The sequence below is a fragment of the Dendrobates tinctorius genome, unplaced genomic scaffold (genome assembly GCF_039654945.1).
Source record: "Dendrobates tinctorius isolate UK_male_01 unplaced genomic scaffold, ASM3965494v1 ptg000208l, whole genome shotgun sequence".
NCBI classification, from domain to species: domain Eukaryota; kingdom Metazoa; phylum Chordata; class Amphibia; order Anura; family Dendrobatidae; genus Dendrobates; species Dendrobates tinctorius.
Genome location: NW_027361875.1, coordinates 7,452,960 through 7,470,853, shown reverse-complemented (window position 1 = coordinate 7,470,853; position 17,894 = coordinate 7,452,960). Strand labels below are relative to the sequence as shown.

The following is a 17,894-nucleotide window of genomic DNA, read 5'->3' as shown; positions in this document are numbered from 1 at the left end:
ATAATCTTATTTGCATTAAGCATGGGGATGAATGGAAGATGGCGTTTAATACTCCGGAGGGACATTTTGAGTACCTGGTGATGCCTTTTGGGCTCACTAATGCCCCTTCGGTCTTCCAGTGCTTCATGAATGATATTTTCCGAGACTTGATGGATAAATTTTTGATCATCTATCTGGATGATATTTTGATCTTTTCCAAGGATTGGGACACTCATGTGGAACATGTTAGGACTGTGTTCCGGATTTTGAGGGAGAATTCCCTGTATGTCAAGGGATCGAAATGCCTTTTTGGTGTACAGAGGATTTCATTTTTGGGATTTATTTTGTCTCCATCAACTATTGAAATGGACCCGGCCAAGGTACAGGCCATTTATGATTGGGTTCGGCCGACTTGTTTGAAGGCCCTCCAGAAGTTTATGGGTTTTGCTAATTTTTATAGTAAATTTATAGCTAATTTTTCTGGTATTGCCAAACCATTGACTGATTTGACTAAGAAGGGTGCTGATGTGCTGAATTGGTCTCCGGAGGCTGTTTCTTACTTTCAGGAGCTGAAGCGAAGGTTCACTTCTGCTCCGGTTTTGCGGCAACCTGATGTCTCACTCCCGCTTCAGGTAGAGGTGGACGTTCTGAGATTGATGCAGGAGCTGTTTTGTCCCAAAAAGATCCTGTAACATCTAAAATGAATCCCTGTGCTTTCTTTTCCCGAAAGTTCTCCCCATCCGAACGTAACTATGATGTGGGGAATCGGGAACTGTTAGCCATGAAATGGGCATTTGAGGAGTGGAGACATTGGTTGGAGGGAGCTAAACATCAAGTCATGATCCTTACTGACCACAAGAATTTGATTTACCTGGAGTCGGCCAAACGCTTGAATCCTAGACAGGCTAGGAGCGCCTTGTTTTTCACACGTTTTGATTTTGTGGTCTCTTTTCTTCCGGGCACTAAGAATGTCAAGGCAGACGCCCTCTCTAGGAGTTTCTTTGCTGATTCTCCTGTTGTGACCAAGCCTGCTACCATCGTAGGTGAGGGGCTAGTTCTTTCTGCCATCTCGCCCGATTTGAGACGTGCTCTGGAAGAGTTTCAGGAGGACAAACCTGAGCGTTGTCCCATTGGAAAATTGTATGTTCCTGACCAGTGGAGGAAGAGAGTGATGTCTGAAGTTCATTGCTCTGCATTGGCTGGTCATCCAGGTATTTTTGGTACTAGAGATTTGGTGAGTCGGTCTTTTTGGTGGCCCGCTTTGTCTCGTGATGTCAGGAATTTTGTGCAGTCCTGTGGGACTTGCTCTCGGTCTAAACCTTGTTCTCGCTCTAGTGGGTTGTTGATGCCTTTGCCGGTGCCCAGGAGGCCATGGACCCATATTTCAATGGATTTTATCTCTGATATGCCTGTCTCTCAGAGAATGACTGTTATTTGAGTGATTTGTGATAGATTCTCTAAGATGGTCCATCTTGTACCACTCCCTAAGTTGCAATCTTCCTCAGAGTTGGTGCCCTTGTTTTTGCAACAGGTGGTTCGCTTGCACGGGATTCCTGAGAACATTGTATCTGACAGAGGAGTTCAGTTTGTGTCTAGATTTTGGAGGACTTTCTGTTCCAAGCTGGGAATTCAGTTGTCCTTCTCTGCGTTTCACCCTCAGACCAATGGGCAGACGGAGAGAACAAACCAGACTTTGGAGTCGTATTTGAGATGTTTTATTTCTGCTGATCAGGATGATTGGGTTTCATTTTTGCCCTTGGCCGAATTTGCTTTAAATAATAGAGCTAGTTCTGCCACTTTGATGTCACCTTTTTTTTGTAACTTTGGGTTTCATCCTCGATTCTCTTCAGGGCAGGTGGAGCCTTCTGCCTGCCCAGGTGTTGACACTGTGGTGGAGAGAATGCACCAGATCTGGGACCAAGAGGTGGATAAGTTGTCTCTCTCCCAGGAAAAGGCCCAGCGGTTTTCCAACCGGCATAGGACCATTGGTCCCCAGTTTAAGGTGGGTGATATGGTTTGGTTGTCATCAAAGAATATCACTATGAAGGTGGCTTCTCCAAAGTTTAAACCTAGATTTATTGGACCTTACAAGATTTTGGAGATTCTTAATCCAGTCTCTTTTCGATTGGCTCTTCCTGTTACATTTAAGATCCATAACATGTTTCATAAGTCTCTGTTAAAGAGGTTTGTTGAGCCAGTAGTTCCTGTGGTGGCACCTCCTGACCCAGTATTGGTTGAAGGTAATGTGGAATATGAGGTTGAGAAGATACTGGATTCTCGCCTGGCTAGATGGAGATTCCAGTATTTGGTTAAATGGAAGGGTTATGGCCAGGAGGATAATTCTTGGGTCCCTGCATCCGATATTCATGCCGAAAGATTGGTTCGTGTCTTTCATCGGGCCCATCCTGATCGCCCTGGTGGCGTGGTTGAGGGTTCGGTGACCCCTCCTCAATGGGGAGGTACTGTTGTGAGGTCATTTTCCCCTTCACTGTCGATGTCTGATGAACTCCCTCTTCTGGTGAAGGAAGGTAGTGAGGCTGATTACCAAACACCTGATCTGGTAGATGATGACTGGGTAACAGGAAATTCTGACTGGATATAAGGCAGCCGACGCCCTTCTGAGTCGCTGGTGATTTCTCTGCTGGATTCTTGGAGACCAGTCTGATTCCTGCTTCCCAAAGATAAGTTTTTGCTCTGCTTTTGAACTTATTAGTTTTGTTTTGTTTACCTTGTTTTTTTGGAGTTCAGCCATCCCCGGTTGTGGGGTGTGCTGAGTTCCATTTTTGTCTCTGATCAGTTTGTCTCTTTGCTCTGTCTTCAGAATTTACCTGAGTGCTGATATAGTCTATTTGAAGTCCTAGTGACTTCAGGGCCTGTTTTTCCTATCAGACGGTTGGGGCATTTTTTGGTAGGGTTTTTTACGGATTGCAGACAGCAGCTTTTCTATCCTGTCCTTTTTAGTTAGCTTGGGCCCCTTCGTTTGCTCAACCTATCTTTATATCTGTGTTAGTGTTTTCATCTTGCTTCACCGTCATTATATGTTGGGGGCTGCCTATTGCTTTGGGGTCTGCTCTGGGGCAGTTTAGATTTCCCCTTTCTTTCTTTAGGCCTATTTAGTTCTTCAGCTGTGATCGAGGGGTCTAGGTCATCGTAGGAACCACCCACGGCTACTGTTAGTTGTTAGGGGTCTGCAATCCGATAGCTACCAACCTCTCCGGTTTTCTGGACTTAGCTTGTATTTTTGTTTTTTCCTCCTTCGGTGACTCATTCATAACAGTTAGGAGTGTAGAGACACTGACTCAGGGGAGTGCAGGAGGTCTCCACGTCCTCGTTCCCTATCGCAGGGCCCTCCATTGTATCAGTTTCTCTGGTGTTTCCCTTTAATATTTAAATTCGCCCTGCTGGAGGCGGTGTATCCAGTTATACGTGTAATTCTGAAATTCACCTGCTGGAGGTGGTGTATCTGTCTGCACGTTATATTATTTAAATTTGCCCTGCTGGAGGCGGTGTATCCAGGGTCACGTGTGCCATAGAAATTCGCCCTGCTGGAGGCAGTGTGTCCAGTCACACGTTGACCATCACAGCTGCTAGATCCCAAAGTCCTAAGATAGAAAACATTGGAGACACAGAAATATAATATAAAGAATCATTTACAGTAGAAGTTGAAGCACCGTCTTTATCTGGACATGTAGGTTGTACCAGGAATTAAAACATCAAGTGTTTCCATTGCCACCTGCCTTCACACAGACACAATACAAGATTTACTTCTCGTTTTTTCTTTGACTAAACTACTTCCCATATAAAACATTTTGTTTTAGTCCTTTTTGCCCCTTCCCCAAAGTAATATGCATGTACTGTATGTCATGGCAGTCACGATCACCGCGACCAGTTTAACGACTGATCACAGAGCCGCTGACAAACATTCAAAGAGATTATAGGGTTTAGTTACTAGTTGAAATCTGGAAAGAATGTTTTAAGATTAATGTAGGATTAAAGAAAGTGAAAATGTAAAAAAAAAACAAATTTTTTAATAAATAAAAAGTGGCTAAACAGTAAAATCACATGTGCATACTTCGTGACTAGCAAACAGGCTTAAAAAAAGAAAAACACAATGTGGTCAGAACAGCTTTTTATACAATCCCACACTCTTTTTTTTATCACTAAATGTAACTTTATACCATGTTCCCACATAGTGTAAATGCTGCATTTATTTGTACAGAAAATCTGCGGTATATAAAAGTGCGGTGAAATAGCACCCGTGTTGCTTTTTATTTAGCACTTTTCACGGCTACAGTTTTCACCACGGAACAGTCCTGGGCCGCATTTTCGGCCATGGCAGTTGTATCTTTGCCTGTTACAGAGGAGCAGTAAATTACAGAATCTATTATGGGCCGTAGCTTTCTTTTGAACACAATCTGTCACCGCGTCTACATTGGTTGGTAAATATCGGAGAGAATGAGCCGTTGTTTCTTTAAGCCTCCGATGCCGGCTGAGACTTTCTGCTTTTTATGAATACATATTCCTTTTCTAATCTGTAAGTGAGCAGCGCGCAGCAGAAGAGGGCGTTGTATACTTTGACATACTATGTAAATATGCTTTTTTAATTCTGGATGAAGCCTACGATCACTCGACCTAATTTGTTTGTGCTTTCGGTCTTACTAAATATTAGTCTTGACTTTACAGCCATTTCCCTCTGCCAGACACTCGCTTTGTGTCTGGAATATTCCACAACAATCACCTTCTGCCGACCAGCTCCCTCCGTGGAGTTTACCCAAGTATGCACCGTATATTTTGCTACTGATAAATCAATAGTACTATGTTGTAATGTGTAAACTTCCAGCTGTAAACGACTTATAAGCAAACGCTAACCGCGGGTCGGCCTTGTCACCCCTGATCCTGTTGGCTTGCTTTAAACATCATCTACGTGTCAGCAGAATGGACAGACACAGAGGTTAATCCTAAGCCCCACGTCTACCCAACAAGATAGTTTTTACGTTCTTTTGATCTGACAGATCGACATCCCTTTATCCTACCGATGCCAGTGATGTCAACAATGCCATCTAGTCCAATCGCGATAGTAGATACCATAAATTCAAACACTGTGATGGCCATGGAAGAAGAAAGACAAGCCCTAGTAGGTTCCATCATCTTTTGCTGCTGGATGGCAACTACGTCTGCCGCTCTACCATATCAAGGGAATCTGTATTGCAGCTAAGAAAAGGGGTAAGGAATTTGCTGGTCATGGAGGAAGAAGTAAAGACCAGGTCCTTCTTTTCGTAGTGGTAAATCTAAAAACCACAGTAGGAGCCGACCCAAAAACAATGTTAAAACCTGAATCAGACACAAGGTATGGCAAGCATGAATGACCAGGTATCGCTACAGGACATGTATTCAGTTCTAGGCTATAAAGCTCTTATCTGACTATATATATATTAGTTAAAAGGGTTGTCCAGTGATCAGTGGGTGTTACACAGGTACAACTAGATGTCCTCATTACAAAATAGTGTGACTGGTTGGATGGACAGTCATCCTTTAATTCCTTATGTGGCTGCCAGAAAAATCCAAGAGCAGCCCTCAGCAGGTCCAAATGCAATGAATGGAGTGATGGTTGCACAGGCACACTGCCGCTCCAACAGGGATAAATGTTCCTTGGTCTACCAAACAGTTTAGGTCCGAACAATAAATCGCATCCATTATGAAATGAATGTATATGATCTACAACCCAAGAGAAAACATGGAAGGACTACTTGCAAAAGTTGCTGTTGACTGAGCCTTTACATCATGGTAGATATCGGAGTTTATTCTTGAGCATGTTTCTTCCTTGGCATATACGTGACTTCTAGTAATTAAGACACATTTGGATTTCTTGCGTCATGTGAAAGCCTCCTTTGCCACATTGTTCTTGCTTCAGGCCTTCTATGTAGTTCAATTTGGTTGTTTGACTTGATCATAGTTGGTGGTTAGGTTGGAGGTTCATATGTCTGGCTATGGAAAGAGAACAATTTCGACCCACCAGCTGTCACACAAATCTTATATTTCAATTACCAAACTTAGTGTTTTTATAAAACCCCTAAAAGGTCCTTATGTACAATGGTAGAGTTGTCTCTAGATGTGAAACTGCCGAATGAATTGCTGATTTGTTGATCAAGCCATTCGTCTAGTAGTTCTTTTCCTCCAGATTTTGTGGCTCTCGTTTTCTTTCCTTCTGGGGACGGAGCTAATTTGCACACTTTTTTTTCCCCCCATGTAGCATTACAGATAAGATTCCAGTATAGACACCTAATGGATCAATTATCCCACAAATCAATAAGATCTGTTAAAATCCTTTAAAAAGTGGATCCAACATAAAAGTCAAGACACCAACACTGGTGTCTTGGCTTTAACAGCAGATCCATCAGTTTACCATTTAGCTTTCTCTCCAATTTCCATGGTTCTTATCGCACCGATGTCCCTGGGTGGGAAATCTGTCTGATGTGGGATTCATAGTAGGTGATTTCTGTGTTACCGCGACACACAAGAGAGCTTCTATTCTTTTTCTTGGCAAATTCACCAAATGCCTTGGGCATCACTGTTTGCACAGTATTGCATTAATTTTACTATTTTCTTTTCACTCGTCATGTTCCTCATGTTAGATTGTGGGGTTTGGAGACTGTAAATTGCCCTTGGGGCACCATCATAATTAAATAATCGCCATAGGATGTAACAGCGTCATGCAAATTATGTACTGTGCATTCACAGTGTCGCTGGGGAATAGATTATTTTAATGCGCACATCCAACATCTTATTTTTTATCTCTATTATCGATTTAACCCCCCAAAAATATTGTGCTTTATGGGATCGGCAGCCACTGTAGGAATTTTGTCAGAATTCTATTATGGAAAGTGATTTGCTACTTGACAGTCGAGGATAAATTTCCCCATAGCTTATAGCAGAATATACAGCATTTATCTCAGTAGAAAACATATAATCCGTTGTCTGATCCTTGTTGCACCATGCAAAATGGCTATACCACATGAACCCAGGCAGAGAGTGAGCACAGAGGTGGCCATTTAAAGGGAATCTGTCACCAGGTTTTGGCTACCCCATCAAATATAGAGGCAGAGATTCTGATTCCAGCAATGTGTCACTTACTTTGCTGCTTGCTGCAGTTTTGATGAAATCACTGTTTTATCTGCTGCAGATCTACTAGTTCTCCAAAAACTGAGCTCTGCATAATCCCACCCACACCACTGATTGGCAACTTCCTGTATACACTGTGCACAGGCAGAAAGCTGCCAATCAGTGATGGGTGTGGGGTTATACTGAACTCTTGAAGATGGAGGACTGCATGGTTGACTAGTCCTCTAGTGATAATCTCCTGCTAATAAAACTGTAATTTTATCAAAACTACAGCAAGCAGCCCAATAAGTGACACATCGATAGAATCAGGGCCTCTGGCTCTACACTATGCTAGTCTCAAATTAGTTGGCAAAAACCTGGTTCTGAATAACTCCAGAGTTAACCTGTAAAGTGTCAAGCTAGCCTGTATGGCCTCTTCTGCAACTCCCGTAGACCTGAGTGGACATGCTCCATCATTTTTTTTTAAATCATAAATACGGCTCTACATTTGCTTCTGGTGTCAAAATGGGGGTCGGGGAATGTATTGCTGCTAGGATATGGGAGCGGGGGATGCACAGTTTAGTGTGTTGCAGTGGAGACGCATAGGTCTGCAAAGGAACTGTGTACACAAAGCGACCAAAGGGGTTATTTGCAAAGTTCCTGAAGTACATAACCATTGAGGAGGAGAATGTAGGAGAGATGGATGACCAACTCTGTGGGTGGTCTACCAGTAGCCCTAGTGGCTGTACCCGAGATCCCCCCATAACCAGTTATAGAGAACAGCATTTGCCAGAAGAGGAAGCCTTAAGGGCTTGTATTAGCCAGGGATTTAGGTGAAATGCTATTTAATACACATCATAGAGATTATTAAAGCTCCAACATGTTACCCTTGGGTCTATTCCTTTAAACTTTTTTTTTATTTATTTTTTTTGCCAGTGTTTGATTTTAGCAGAAATACACACGGAAAAATATCTAAAGACTAAATTATGATCACTTAAGGGTTGAAAAAAAAATAATTTATAGGAAAACACACGTGTTGAAAAAATGGATTAAATGAACTGGCAGAGAAAAAAAAAGCACTGATGGAATTTGCAGTGAAGCGGAACAGAGATTAAGAAACGGCAAAAGCCAAAAGGAAGAAAAAAAAAATTGACATTTTTTGGGCCAAGTGCTATGCTGAGGTTTAATGGTTTGCATTTTTTTTATACATTTTATTTCTATACATGAAATCCAGGTACATGCAGAGGCACGCGGAGCCCCTGGACGACTTTCAATAGGGGTTAGACTTTAAGAAAACTAATCTGCTCAAAGTAGAAGGGACGTTTGTAAAACTTGGCAGACTTCTCCGGAGTCTCGGATGGCTGTGATCTTTGCTGCATTTTTATTTGTTAAATGTAATTTAACCTTATTGCTAAATGTCAAGATCTTTTAGCTGTCATATAGATTTTTTTAAGAAGTTAAAAAAAAAACCCCTTCTGCTACCTCCTCTTTGGATGATTTGGATGTTAGCTGCTAACAACCTCGGATAAAAGCTTTTGGTCAGAGTATGCAGAGACCCGTCGACTTGATGTGAAATTACAAGTAGAAGATGTGATATTAGCAAGTGACGTAAAATTGTCAAAAGTTTATCATATTTTTCAGTCACTTTGTGTTTTATTCACCCTTGTCCAAATATCTGCTTGCAGTCAGTGAATGGTAATATTTGTCGGAGTGAATTTTTTCCTTTATTTTGGGTTGTTTTCTGGGTTCATAAAGTTGTACACTTTTGTAGCATATAGTTTTGTTTAAAAAGAACCAAACCATGTCTCCAAACGCTATTAAGTAGCATGCATGGGGTTAATCTGCAGGTTAATATCATTCTAAAGATGCCTGGCTACCACACTGAAACCCTGGCTACCGGGAGGAAATTAAGTTTCCAGCTTTCAGTTAGTGTGCTTTCATTCATAAAGGCGCGGCTTCAGTCACCGGTGGCTGTGAACATACCCCAAGACTTTGAGGTGAGTCAAAGTCTCGGGGTATTCTCGCATCCACCGCGCCTCTATGACAGAAAGCCGTAAAAGGGACCTGGAGGAAGACACATGTAGTGTTGAAACATGTCGTCCAAAAGGGATTGACTATATGCAAAATTGTTATTGAAAAAACATTTTTAATGGAAAAATAAGTTATATTTTACCCTGCCATTGGACTGATCGCTGGCGAAACAATACTATTTCCTATGTATGTATGTATATATATATATATATATATATATATATATTTTAGATCAAATAACAATGGCTTATTTTGGTTTTTGGTGACATACGGTCTGCAAAACAACAGAGACATGTGAACAGCCCCATAGACTATGAAGGGTACGTGGTTTATCCATTGTAAGGATAGAACGTTCCTGAAAAATTATTCTCCAAAGTTAACAAACATCATGCGAAAGTTTGTCGCAAATAGCCAGTACGCAGCCACAAGCCAACATGTCTTCAAAATTTCCTCTTGTGATGTATTTCCTCCTACTTTTTCTTTGTTGAGGCTGAAAACTGGTCCTTATTATTATGTCAGTGTGACACCCTTTGAGCCTCAAAGTGTATGAGAAAGGTTCCAGACAAAGATTTACTTACAGAAATCATTTTTAAAAAGGGAATCTGGCAGCAGCATTCACCCCTCAAACTATTTATATGAGCATATAGCACTTTCAAAGATAAGTCCAGTAATACAGTGGGTACGGAAAGTATTCAGACCGCTTTAAATTTTCACTTTTTGTATCATTGCAGCCATTTGGTAAATTCAAAAAAGGACTTTTTTTTTCTCATTAATGCACCCCAGCTTGACTGAAAAAAACAGAAATGTAGAAATGTTTGCATATTTATTAAAAAAGAAAAACTAAAATATTACATGGTCATAAGTGTTCAGACCCTTTGCTCAGACACTCATATTTAAGTCACATGCTGTCCATTTCCTTGTGATCCTCCTTGAGATGGTTCTACTCCTTCATTGAAGTCCAGCTGTGTTTAATTAAACTGATAGGGCTTGATTTGTAAAGGCACACACCTGTCTATATAAGACCTTACAGCTCACAGTGCATGTCAGACCAAATGAGAATCATGAGGTCAAAGGAACTGGCCAAGGAGCTCAGAGACAGAATTGTGGCAAGGCACACATCTGGCCAAGGTTACAAAAGAATTTCTGCAGTACTCAAGGTTCCTAAGAGCACAGTGGCCTCCATAATCCTTCAATGGAAGAAGTTTGGGACCTCCAGAAGTCTACCTAGACCTGGCTGTTTAGCCAAAGTGAGCAATCGTGGGTGAAGAGCCTTGGTGAGAGAGGTAAAGAAGAACCCCAAGATCACTGTGGCTGAGCTCCACAGATGCAGTAAGGAGTATGGGAGAAAGTTCCACAAAGTTAACTATCACTGTAGCCCTCCACCAGTCGGGCCTTGATTCCAGAGTGGCCCAACGGAAGCCTCTCCTCAGTGCTAGACCTATGAAAGCCTGCATAGAGGTTGCTAAAAAACACATGAAGGACTCCCAGACTATGAGAAATAAGATTCTCTGGTCTGATGAGACGAAGATAGAACTGTTTGGTGATAATTCTAAGCGATATGTGTGGAGGAAACCAGGCACTGCTCATCACCTGCCCTTTACAATCACAACAGTAAAACATGGTGGTGGCAGCATCATGCTATGGGGTGTTATTCAGCTTTAGGGACAGGACGACTGGTTGCCATTGAAGGAAGCATCAATGCGGCCAAGTTCAGAGATATCCTAGATGAAAACCTCTTCCAGAGTGCTCTGGACCTCAGACTTGGCTGAAGGTTCACCTTCCAACATGACAATGACCCTAAGCACACAGCTAAAGTTTCAAAGGAGTGGCTTCAGAACAACTCTGTGACCCAATTGAGCATCTCTGGAGAGACCTGAAAATGGCTTTCTACCAACGTTCACCATCCAACCTGACGGAACTGGAGAGGATCTGCAAGGAAGAATGGCAGAGGATCCCCAAATTCAGGTGTGGAAAAACTTGTTGCATAATTCCCAAGAAGACTCATGGCTGTACTAGCTAAAAAGGGTGCTTCTACTCAATACTGAGCAAAGGGTCTGAATACTTATTACCATGTGATATTTCATTTTTTTTTTAATAAATTTGCAAACATTTGTACGTTTCTGGGTTTTTTTCAGTCAAGAAGGGGTGCAGAGTGTACATTAATGAGAAAAAAAATGAACTCTTTTGAATTTACCAAATGGCTGCAATGAAACAAAGAATGAAAATTTTAAAGGGGTCTGAATAGTTTCTGTACCCACTGTATATTTACGGTACATGGCCAGGTTAGTTTCTTTGTTACTGAGAAATCAGTGCTTGAACAGATATGCAGATAAGTCTGAAGGGCAATGGTAGACTGGAAGTCTATGTCACTCCAGCTCCATTTCCCACCCAGCTCCTCCTGCACACCTGATGGCTTTTTTGCCTGAAGTCAGTCAAGCAGAAGGCAGCAGCGCTGGATTGGAGAATAGAGCTGGAATGACAGAGGCTTCAGATCTACAAATAGACCGATGGACCTGCCAGGACCTTTATGCCACATGACTAGACAGCGGAGGTGAGTAGAGATGAGCCAATTGTTCAGATACAGTTCCGAATACGATCAGCATTGAATATTACTTTTGCAATATTCGGCGAACACAGCCGAACGTCATTAGAGTCAATAGGAGTAGAAATTACTTAATATTTTTGGAACCGATCGTTAAACATACACTCGGCACGAATAGCGTTCTAATGTTACACAAATATGTCAAAATTAGATTCGGGGACAAAAACCAAACAAATCCACTCATCTCTAGAGGTGAGGAGTAAGACACATAGGCAAGGTATGTGCAAGTATGAAGCATAGTTGTGTGTTAATGTAGCAAAGCAGTGTGTGTATGCTGTGGGGACATCGTATTATTTGTGGCTCATGAGGGGGCCATTATCTTTCAAAGTCGAGGTATGGTTAAGGCCGCGTTCACATGATCAGTATTTGGTCAGTATTTTACATCTGTAATTGTAAGCCAAAACCATAAGTGATAAATACAGAAGTGGTGATGTGTTTCTATTATACTTTCCCTCTGATTGTGCCACTCCTGGTTTTGACTTACAAATACTGATGTAAAATACTGACCAAATACTGATTGTGTGATCGTGGCCTAATATTTTTTTTTTTTTTTTGCCTTCTACATATATTTTATCAAAAAGATGGTTCAGGAGCATTGAGCGACTACAGTCTATAGTCTGTGTAACATAAGGTTGGTGCTGCGTGGGCACAATCCGAGTGTAATTTCAGGCCATCTTATAAGATGTAGGGCGGACGGCTTCTGTCACAGAGCCAGGGATGTCCCGTCATTTGCATGCTCTAAGTATTTGTATAAACTGTTACTGCTACAGGCGTCTCCCAGTTAATTTCTATGGAAATAAGCTAGACCTTATATTTAGTCATTCATTTGCCCTATGGCTACCCGTTAATTAATGTAACCACAGGCCTGTTCACCGGCAGAGATATCACAAGTAATATGAACAGACATGGAGGTTGTCCTCCGACAGGTAGTTCAGAACTTTGCACTGACTATTGAAGGCCATGCTAAAGGCATCTAAGATTTGTCTTGGGGAGAGAGAACTGCGCATGTGTTTGTTCTTTGCTTTCTTCAGACTGTTGATACCCGACATAAGAGATCCTTAATGGAAGGAAGGTAAATGTTAAGAGGCTGAAGAATGGGGTCTATAAGAAATTAGCTGCTAGACACCGGAGTATGCCGCAAAAAGATACCATAACCAATACGGGTCCATTACATATAGGACATCATCTGCAAGGAGTCTGTATGTTCTCCCCTCGTTTGTGTGGGTTTCCTCTGGGTTCTCCGGTTTTCTCTCACACTCCAAAGACATACTGATAGAGAATCTACATTGTGAGACCCAATGTGGACAAGGATGATGAGGTCTGTAAAACCTTGTGGGCAGGGGCGTAACTACCACGGTTGCAGCAGTCACCACTGCGACCGGGCTCGAGGGAAGTCAGGGGCCCGGCAGGTCAGACCATGATATCTCCCAACAATCCCATTTTTGACCCCCCCCCCCCCGTGTCCCGCCCGGGAGTCTATTCTTTCTGCACTGCACTGAGCTGCCACGCCCCCCCATGTGCCCCATCCTCGCCCTCCCAGATAGACCCACCGCTGCCCTCCACAGCCTGCAATGACGACCTAGGCTGTTCTTTTCTGTGCGCACAGGACCTGTGATGAGGTCACAGGAGGGGAGGAGTCAAGGGTCACATGATCAGGATCCTCTGTGTCTGCAGGACTCTGCTGTGCTGGTTGTCATAGTGATGGATGAGGTAAAGTTTTTGTGTGGGGTCAGGAGGGTTTACAGGGGGAATGTAGCAGAGCTGTGTGTGTACAAGGTGTACGGAGCGGAGCCGTGTGTGTACGAGGTGTATGGAGCGCAGCCGTGTGTGTACAAGGTGTACGGAGCAGAGCTGTATGTGTACGGAGCGGAGCCGCGTGTGTACGAGATGTACGGAGCAGAGCTGCGTGTGTACGAGGTGTACGGAGAGGAGCCGCGTGTGTACGAGGTGTACGTAGCAGAGCCGCGTGTGTACGAGATGCACGAAGCAGAGCTGCGTGTGTACAGTGTGTACGAGGTGTACGGAGCAGAGCCGCGTGTATACGAGGTTTACGGAGCAGAGCCGCATGTGTATGAGGTGTTCGGAGCAGAGCCGTGTGTGTACAAGATGTACAGAGCAGAGCCGCGTGAGTAGGTAGTGGAGCCGCGTGTGTACGAGGTGTACGGAGAGGAGCCGCATGTGTACGAGGTGTACGGAGCGGAGATGTGCGTATATTTTGGCATGGGGGGGCCCATTTGAAAGTTCGCCCCGGGGCCCATAACTTTGTAGTTACGCCGCTGCTTGTGGGATTAATATCGCACTGATTACTCGGGTGCGGAGAAAAAAAAATTGAAGACTATGTTCCCATGGAACGTATTTGCTGCGGATTCCCAGCAGCAGGGGTCCCACAGTGATAACTACAGCAGTATACACTCGTGTGAATGCCATTCCGAAGAAAACACAGGGAATCCACACTTTTCACCCTCTGCATAGTAAAGCACAAAACTCGCTCCTATATCTACAGCTTAATTTGTCGTGCTCAGGTCCTCACACCCGCAGCTCCTGGCAGTGGATATATTTTGCAGCAATTTCTTAAAATCTGATGCACATTGCTGGCAAGTAAGTCTCAGTGGATTTTCTGCAAGCGAATAGTCAACAGAAAATCCACTGTTTTTGCATCTTTAGAGCAGAACCTAAAGTTCCTGGGACCCAGTGCAAAAGCTGTAACGAGGTGTGCTATCAACCTTCCGTCACTTATATGCTCATTTCATCTTGCAGAGGAATCTTTCCTCCTCCTCTACACCCCTTATAGTTACCACTCGACTTGGTTATATTCGACATCCACCCCTGGGGTATCAGGAAATAATTATTGGTTGTACCGGATTTCACCAGGAAGCTCAAAACTATATATTATGCTGGGCACCCAAGCATGGGCTGTAAATCCCTCTGGCAATCCTCTACCATTGCATCCACCACACAATTATGAATGATGGTGTGCCAACCATTGGCTACAGGAAAGCTCCGATGACATAATAATGCTCATGGAGTAGGTAGTGGGTACAGAAGTGCCCATATCATTGCCCAAACGTGCCAGCCTGAGCAGTGCACATATAAGTGTGCCACACCTAGTAGAGCAACGGCTATGGTGGACATGATGATACTTCTTTCCATTATGATCCTGCCCTCTCTCCACCCCACAAGCACAAACTTAATTAAATGCTATATCGTCCTGTGCCAATCTCTGCAAGAGATCAGCATTGCAGAAGTATGAAACAAATAATAAGAAAGTAAGACATGTGCCATTGACCATTACATATTGTCACGACATGTCATTCAGCACCACTTGGTGACCCCAGGCTCCGAACTCACACGTGTCTATGATACGGGGTAAACACTTTTGGAATGTGTCTTTATTTGCAGAAGTTCTCAGCTGTCCCCCCACCCACGTAGGTTAATTCTTAGATATGATGGGCAACTACATAGTTGCAAAAGGGGAAATTTCCTACGACTGGCGTATTGAAAGGAGTTTTTTTAGAAAAACTAGCAAAATTTGCAACTTTTTTTTTTTTTTTTTTTTTTACCAGAAAACTGGTAGAAATTGCCTAATCCATTTCTCTGGGGGTGCCTAATCCAGAACATATATGCAACGTATTTCCATTGATCCACAAATATATTCATACAAACCGTGTAGATCATATTCAGATATCTGTTTTGGAAATGACCAGGACAGGTTTTGTGCTACTTGGTATATCAAAAGGTTTACTTTAATCAAACTATGCAGAGAAAGTGGAAGGAATAGAAAAGGGGCAGATTTACTAATACTGTCCCATATTTAAAGTATAAACCAGATTACAGAGGCTGAAAATCGAGAAATATATCACAGTGGCTCATGCTAGAGTATGAACTAGGCACACGTGTCACAAAATGTCACCAAGGCCGGTTTCACACATCCAACATGCATGGTTATGGATCAGAAGACCCTCGGCAAAGTCTGAATATCGCGGTCCATACACCGCTTGGGAATGTTGGACATGAAAAAAACATCTTATCATCACATCACCTGCTTACTGGTTGGCCTACTTTGCACCAATTTTTTTTTTTTAGCATCTTATTTTTGCCACACGTTGGGGAATTGAGTTTATCTTGATATGAAGCATAAAAAATATGTTTAAAACGTGATGTGACATTAACCCCAAATTTTGTTGCATTAGTAGATCTGCCCCAAAGTATATTAAAAAATGGAAAAACTGGAATTTATTTGTGTGGCACTAGAGAATTCACATATACAAAAAAACCTACATTTTAGTTAAACGTAAAGTTCTCTAGTGAATGCTTCATCTCAGTAATGCGTAGATTTTGGTTGTTATTTGGTTTTCCCTTGCCTTTAAGTTTAAGGGACATTGAGCAAATGGCAGTATGTGCACAAGAACATCTGCATATTGCTGCCGGTTTTACGCGTATCCTCCCTGTAACCCGGACTCTTCTGATAGCCTCAGGCACTGCTATGTATTTCCATTTACCACAGTGAAAGTGACTAAACCGGTTTTATAGAACTGCCATTCCCAAGCGCACATCTTCCATATGTCTTGCACAAGCCATAATGTACGCCACTCGTCAGGGTAAGGTATGTGAGGATGTTTCCATCTGGACTGTTTTCCTTCCTTACAATACCCCACATAATGAATATTAGCCGAGTGTGTAACTAACATAGATCTCCTTGCATTTGGGAGCCACGTATCCGAAGTTAACGCTAAATTATTGCACTTTACAAATGTTGCAACCTTTTTGGCAATATCTTCTATGGTGAAACGAGAGGCTTTGATGATACGTGGCCAATGGCTGAACAGAGATTCGGATAATGTCATAACCCCCCTCTGGTGTCTCTCAATTGTAGTGATGTCATCAAGACCATGTGTAAATTGTGTCAGAACAAAATTTCTGTTCAAACGAAGCACATGAGCTCGGTTCACCTTTGGTGTAGCCAAACCGTTCAGTGAACCTTCCCACCTACTTGATTTCCATCTATCTCCATCCTCTTCTGGATCCTGTATAGCCAGAGCTGGCAGTTATAGAAGTGGAGAGTGGATATTGATGGAAAACGAGCAGGTGGGAAGGTGCGCTGAACTGTTTGGCCACACCAAGGGTGCACCGAGCATCTGTACATGGTTTGAACAGCCATTTTGTGTTGACAGACATCTTTAAAGGGACTCTGTCAACAAAGAATGACAGTTCACACTAATCATTTACATACACCTTCCCACCTGCTTGTTTTCACTCTATCTCCACCCTCCTCTTTTTTGATTGACAGCTCTTCATAGAGCCAGACAAGGGAGGGGATAGATGGAAAATAAACAGGTGAGAAGGTGCATATAAATGATTGGCCACGCCACAATGCACCAAGCACCTGTACTTGGTTTGAACAGTCATTCTGTGCTTATAGAGTTCCTTTAAGTGCAGTAATTTTGACATCATGAATAGTGGCAAATTTACAGTATATGCAAGGACAACAGATATCGCAGGTCCCACCTAAATCAGTGATTCCGAAAGGGTTTTTGTTCTTGGCGACTCATGGAGATGGAGATTGAGGAATGATATCTGGCAACAAGCAGTTATATGGGCATTTAGGTCATAGGAAGTTGAATAAAAGGATACCTTGATATCTGCGATCCGATATCTTATTACAGAGAAATCCACATTTTTCTTATATGTAAATGATATGTTAAGATCTATGGGCCGGACATAGATCTCCCCGAGAATATGCCTCCAGAGGTTATTATAACTGAAAGGGTGGAGGGACATTACCTGTGTTAGACATGTAACAACTGACAGTCTGCTCTCCTGACCAACATGTCTCACACTGGCAACACCTCCTTTAATGTAAAATGAAACACAGAAGAGGGCCAACATTTCCTAGTATCAAGATCCAGAAAGTCAGATCTTCTGAATGTGATGTGTAGGGGTCGTAATGGTAAAGATCAAGAGGAGCAAGAATGAGCCATATATAGCTGAAAGATGCGTAGTTCGGTCATCTTGTAGGTTTGGGATGTCACAATCCCAATGTTTTTTTTAAATAATACTGCAATATCAACTCAAATAACCAGACGTGTCTGATAGTCTGTAGTTTGTAACTTGTTTTACATTTTCTTTGCTTTTCTTTTTGTTCTCTACCCGCGACTATCAGTCCTATAATGTCTGGAACTGTAGT

General features: G+C 42.6%; 1 protein-coding gene across 14 annotated transcripts in view; it reads left to right on the top strand.

Moving 5' to 3' along the window:
• The window catches only part of MIPOL1 (mirror-image polydactyly 1), a 606,483-nt gene that overhangs the window by 577,471 nt on the left and 11,118 nt on the right, over positions 1–17,894 (top strand). The gene's annotated exons all lie outside the window — the stretch shown is intronic.